This window comes from Mustela lutreola, chromosome 1 (assembly GCF_030435805.1).
Source record: "Mustela lutreola isolate mMusLut2 chromosome 1, mMusLut2.pri, whole genome shotgun sequence".
NCBI classification, from domain to species: domain Eukaryota; kingdom Metazoa; phylum Chordata; class Mammalia; order Carnivora; family Mustelidae; genus Mustela; species Mustela lutreola.
The window spans coordinates 85,125,886-85,132,516 of NC_081290.1; the positions used below are offsets into that span (position 1 = coordinate 85,125,886).

The window sequence follows — 6,631 nt, forward strand, 5'->3', positions numbered from 1 at the left end:
CCTGGCTCCCACAACCTCCCACCCCCCTCCCCTTCAAAACACTCAGATTGTTTTTCAAAGTCCATAGTCCTCATGGTTCATCTCCCCTTCCAATTTCCCTCAACCTGGAGCACCTCCTAAGACTGCATTTGGTCATTACCCAGCGTGAAGTCATGTGCCCGCACTTACATCCAATCCCTACACAGGAAGCCAGATTCAACTGATACCTGACAAAAGGTGGGCATCTTTTTATGCATCCATTGATTCATCAGCAGTGAGTGTTTAATGCCCAGCACTCTCTCTTCTCCTGACCTGTTTGTGTGCTTACTGTCTACAGAGCCATGGTGTATTCACTGCCCTATGTTCTGTGCTTCCTAGTTGTCTTAAATCCTGACTAGTTAAACAGGACTCATATATCACCTAACTGATCACTTGTTATCTCCACTAGAATTTCTCACCAACATCTCAAACTTAACAGGTCTCAAAGTAAGACCATAACCATCTCCTTTCCTTCAAAATATATTTCACTTCAGGGTACTCTCAGTCAGTCCAAAGCACCACTACCCATCCAGGCATTTAATCCAAAGTTCTAATTCCTCTTACCTCCTCTCTCTTCCTCATCCCATACACAATCAAACCCCAAGTTCTGTTGTTTATGTTTCCATTACATTGTCAGAACAGGTTCTCTTCTTTTTCTTCTTATTACTAAAAACTATCACTGAAGTAATTAAAAAAAAAAAAAAAACACAAAACAGCATTTACACTGTTTCTTAAATTCCTTTTGCATAATATTTTCAGGACCTCTTTTTTATAAAATACAATCATGTCTATCAATTCCACCCACTCTACAAACCTTTTGTTTGTTTCCCACTTACCATGGAAAAACAATTTAAAACACTTCAAATGGCCTACAGTGCCTGCTGCAATCCAGTTCTGCTTCCTCCTTCAGTCTCATTTCTTGACACAGTCCTTTGTATTCTCTCAGCTTTCACCATAATGCACGAATGTGCCAAATCATCTCCCTGATATGCTCTCCCAGGCTCCAATCACCTGGGTAATCAGCATATATTCCTCAGGGATCAGCATTAACACCATCTCTTTAGAGAAATCCTGCCAATTGCCTGTGACATAATTCAGCATCACATTCTTGATCTGGGTAGTTTTAAAATTCACAAAAATTGAGTGTATGATTTACAGTTTTGCTTAATTCCTAAATTCCCATTCTATTGCAGGTTCCAGGAAGGCATGGAATCATTCTGTATATCCTAAAATATCTGTTGTGATGCCTAATATGTAGCAACGACCCAAATATTTGATAAATGAATGAACAAAAACAATCACTGAGCCATTATTAGACCCAAGTCTATGTTCTCGAAGCTGGTATTTCAATTTTAAAAAGTCCATTCAAAATTCTTAGCTGCCAAGAAGAAACTTGAGTAGTGTCTCATGGTGAGTCGATGTACCTTCTTTCATTTCCCTGTTTAAAAGTGGTTTCTCTCTTTAAAAAATAAAAAAATCCTCAGCAAACCATCCTAATAAATATCAGCTAATGAAATAATGAATGTAGCAAACAAGCAAATTGAGAAACACAGACAAACAAAAGATATATTATGGAGAGGAAGAAAAATCTAAAATGACTTAAAAAGACTCCATAAACTTAAGGTCTAAAGAATAAATATTCTATTGGAAGAGTAGCAGAAAGAACATTAGATTTAGTTATTTAAAAACTAAGCAAGACAAAACAGTAAAACCAGTGTCTTCTTAGTTGGAAGAAAATAAGGGGGTAAATAAACAGATGGTGAGTATAGTAAAGATCTAACCTAGGAAGGATTGTATAAATAGGAATGAAAACGGTTATGATCTGGTATATATTGTTCACATGTCACAAGAAGGAAACATCCATGAGAATCCTCACCATGATAACAAGTAGCCTTGTAAGAATGCTGAACTGGGAGAATGAGGCTTAACAGAGTCTCATTTTGAAGGAGAGGGAGGACTGCCCAGGCAAACGTGTTGTTAAAAATCACACAATGGCAAAGCTGATAAAAACACATCTGCTTTCTTTCCTGGTGCATAAGACAATAAATGATTCTAACTAACTTCAAGTCTTACCCCTGGAAACTTTGATATTGCAGATATAAAATAAATTAAGACAAGACAAAAGGAGGCAAATTTATTGGGGGGGAGGGGGAGGGGAACCAAGCACAAATTTAGAAAGCTCAGCATGTAGATAATTGAAAGCAGCAAAGGGAATTGTTTCTAGCTAGTATTCTAATTCACATGGTCTAATTTTCTACTGATAAAGTATAGCACAGCCCGACCCTGAAACTTTTGATTTAACAAGCAATTGCTTTGGAGGAAAGCAATGTATTTCCATGGCTCTCATAGGGAGCAAGTCTATTATACTGGTTAGGTAGACTTTTCTAGGTATTAATTAGTTTTTATTTAATTTATTTTTATCATCATCGAGGTTTCTGAATTTTATTAATTTTACTCCCTGATTTAAAACTCTAACCATTTCTCATCATGTGTGTGTACCACCATGATGAGATGATCTGGGTTTCTACCTCACTGAGCTCTTTTTCTACTACCACCACCACCCCCCTCAACTAATTCCTTCTGCTTCCTCATCCCTGGCCCCTGAGCTGTCCCTTGAGCACATCACATACACTCCTGGTAAAGAGCTTTTATCTTTGTTCCCTCTGACACGGAGGCTCAACATTTCCTGCCCCAAAGCCCTCTCTAGCAGTCTAAGCAGTCAGACAAAGCCTACAGACACTTCTCAGCATGATGTTTTATACCACATAAAATTAAACTCCCAGGATTACAAATGTAACCAACTCTATTAGAATAAAATTATCAAAAAGATTTTTAAGTTAAATGTGTTTTATAAAAATGCATATGCTTCTTTATTAACTTAGAGTTAACTAAGTTCTGGAGGCATGTGCGATAATAAACATACTGTTCAAGTGGTGGTGAGTGCCAATGCTTTCCCCCATGTCCAAACACTTATCTAAACTGAAAATGCACTTAAACTGTTTGGGTAACAAAATTGCAGTTGTTGCTATGACCTCCCGCAGATTCTTGATAAAATTCAACATTGAAAGGACTAGTAAATTTTAGTTAGAAGTTAATAGAGTAACATTTTAATCTTTTTTTCTAAATCAGGATCACAGACTGCCTGAATTCTAGGGGGATGTCCAGATGAAAAACTCCTGTTTCATGGAACACTCTTTTCCCAGGTATCTGCATTGCTCTCATCACAAGTTCTTCCATCGTCTACCCAAGTGTTCCTTATTGTGTGTGTCTGTCCCTTATAATAACATTTTCCCTGACCATCTTCATAGAACAGCACCTCCCGTGATAGTTATTACATATCCACCTAACGTAATCTTACTATTCTCTGTAACACTTACTGATCCACTTTATATTTACTCATGTGCTTACTTTCTGTCTCCCCACTGGTACTTAAGCTATGTGAGGACAGTGTTCTTCTTTCTCTTAATCACCGCCATAACACCAGCATGCAGAACAATACCTGGAAGAGACTGAACCTTCAGCAGATGTTTGTTGAATACACTGGATGATTGAGTGATCTTTTACTGTGGCCTAAAAAATGCTTGAGATCTCACTTCTGATTATTTTGCTAGTCTTCTCTTGCCCTGTGCCCTCTTGGACCTACTAGGACCCACCTATTCTTGTCTTCTGCTTTCAGGAGGAACCAAGGGTCAACCCACCTCAAGGCTCTCAACAAGGCATCTCAAGTTCCCCAGATTGGTCTTCTCCCATCCCTCTTTCACTCTACTTGGCCTGGTGAACCTCAAAGCACCCTAGAGGTCTAAGAACACTTTGAAGTCAGCGGAACTCCCTACCATACTTATTTATAGCTGATTCTATATATCTTTCATTACACTCTTGATAGATGTAATTCAATAATTATTTGCATAATCTTCCATTTAGTGTAGGTTGTTTAAAGACTATTTATTTATTTATTTGACAGAGAGAGAGAAAGATCACAAGTAGGCAGAGGAGCAGACAGAGAGAGAGGGGGAACCAGACTCCCTGCAGAGTAGAGAGTCCGATGTGGGGCTGGATCCCAGGACCCTGAGATCATGACCTGAGCTGAAGGCAGAAGCTTAACCCACTGAGCCACGCAGCCACCCCAAGTGTTGGTTGTTAAAACTAGACTACAGCTCACTGGAAGCGAGTCACTCACAATTAGAAGTGCCCAACCAGGAGTTTAAAAAAATAAAATGAATAAACCAAAGAAGTCACAGAGACGGCCCTCTACAGATTCTTCTAAATGTAAAACTTGGAACACAATAACAAAGTTAGTTGGCCTAGCTTGAGCAATCATTGCTTGCACCTGTTGTCTTTGAATTAAATTCTAATGAGATGGCAGAGACCACTCATAAATATTTATGAAGACGAGGAGTTTGGCACACACTGGCACTGGGCTGCAAACCCCAAGTGATGTTATTTCTTGTTCAGTAGCTTTCCTGTATCACAGCCACAAGTTCCATCCTAAAGTGTTGCCAGAATTTTGATCTCCAGAAGGAGCTTCTTTTTTCTAGCTTGATTGTAAAACCTGAATTTAGAACAGACTCAACATTTTCATATAATCTTATCTTAGAGGCAATGAGCTTCTTCGTTTCATCCTAAAACCACTAGTTTCTAGTAAACAAAATACGATGTTAAGAGATATGCTTCTTATAAAGTAAGTGCTGTAAACAAAAGGAACAACACTCTCCTATTTCTGAGCCCTGTTGTTTACAGTCCTGGTTAGGACAGTGATGTTGGATCTTAAGAGGGGAGAATATTCAGTGCAGATGTCTGAGATAAAGGAGGTTTTGTAAAACCAAAACCAAACCACTTTAACAAGATCAGCAATGTTGTTAGAGTCCTCAAGAAGCAAAAGTTAATAAATTCAAAGGGTGACTTCTAAATACAATTTAATCTCCTCAGGAAACACCTCAATGTTTCTGTCATCAATACAGATATTTTGTCACATTTCTGGAATACTTTGTTACTATCTACTGGTTGTAATTAGCTGGTCAGAAATCTTTTATGCCATGCTCTTCTGTCTTAATAAACTGTCACAGGGCTATATCTCGGTGCCAGTATTTTGCCAGTATTCTTACAGAGGAGTGAGAGACTGATAATCTCATCAATGAACAGGAGAGAAGACCTCAGTATATAGAAAAAAAAATTCAGAGAAAGGTAAGTAGATCATTCTGAATTTTAATTCCAGGTAATTATTTGAAAGTATAAAAATAACTGAATCAGTGTCAACACTGTTACTGTAAAGTAATTTTCAATTTCATGTAATGCTCTGGAAAACTGAGCAAAAGCAAATATGCCCAAAAGTCTTTTGAATGTTACAGAAATATTGATAGTTGTAAATTAAAATTTGTACATATTTGGAGATATTATAGAGGTTTTTTTTTTTTTTTCACAAAAACATAAGCCTGTTATTAAAATGGTTGTTAGTGAAATGAATTAAACCACTGAAAACACAGAAGTTATTTTGGATAAAGATTAATTGATATATTCCTAAATTATTTTTGCAGCAATTTAGAGCTGTTAATAAAAATTTCCAGGATGAGGCACCTCGGCAGTGCCGTCTGCTAAGCATCCGACTCCTGGTTTCAGCTCAGATTGTGTTCTCAGGGTCCTGAGATGGAGCCCTGTGTTGGGTTCCGTGCTCAGTGTGGAGTCTGCTTGAGATTCTCTGTCCTTCTCCCTGCCCCCCATTCATGCTCTCTTTCTTTTTCTCTCTCTAAAATAAATAAATAAATCTTTTAAAAAATTTCCATGACAACTAGTATAGTCTGTCAGTGTATCTATAGAAGAGAAATAATGATTAGTGGTAGAATTCTACATTTCAGACTTGAGTTCCATTGATCATAGTAAAGTCACATGTTTTGTTTCACTTGAGGGAAGCCCATGCTTGGAATGTTCATGTGTTTGCAGGCACATACATAATTGCTACTAGCCAATGTTTAGGGCCCTCTATAATGTGATCACTGAAGCAAGGGTTCATTTTGTTTTGTATATTCTTACACACACTCACACACATTCCCTTTCTCTCACTTTCTCAGAGAGAGGGCAAAAGAAAATTAGCCCCCCAATTTTGTAATAGCTTATCTGTACCACCCAGTATAAACAACTAAGTTTTATAGCAGTAGGAAACAAGTAAAGTCATTTCTTACCATTGTACTGATTTTGAAAAACATCTTTTTCTTTCTCCTTTACAAAAACATATCTGTCACAGGGTTTTTTTGAAAGTCCAACTGTGAGTTTTATTTCCTTGTGTCCATCTGCATTAGATGCATTTTTTCTCCTCTAGTAGGAGATCAATTGCAAAACAACTGCTTCTCAAAATTAACATCTGAAAAAAAAATTTAACATCTGAAAAACCAAACCAGTAATCGCTCTCAGTAGCTTCAATATATTCAATGAACATAAATCATGTTCTATGTGGCAGGTATTTTTTAGGCAACAGGAATATAAAGTTTCATAATGGTTGAGGAGAAGGAAGTTTATATTAAAGTAACCATGGCTATAAGGGAGAAGCAAGCGATTCTGAAGAAGCAGTGATGAACTCATCTTAAGCAGGCAAAGGAAACTCAGAAAGGACTGTACATTTGAA

The 6,631-nt window shown here is 37.5% G+C and overlaps 1 long non-coding RNA gene across 1 annotated transcript; it reads left to right on the top strand.

Annotated features, from left to right (window-relative positions):
- The first annotated feature begins 1,229 nt into the window (after positions 1 to 1,229).
- LOC131819503 (uncharacterized) lies at positions 1,230 to 5,172 on the top strand. The gene is made up of 3 exons (XR_009349212.1): positions 1,230 to 1,428; positions 3,148 to 3,221; positions 3,695 to 5,172. It is a non-coding gene; the product is annotated as an uncharacterized LOC131819503 (long non-coding RNA).
- The last annotated feature ends 1,459 nt before the right edge of the window (positions 5,173 to 6,631 follow it).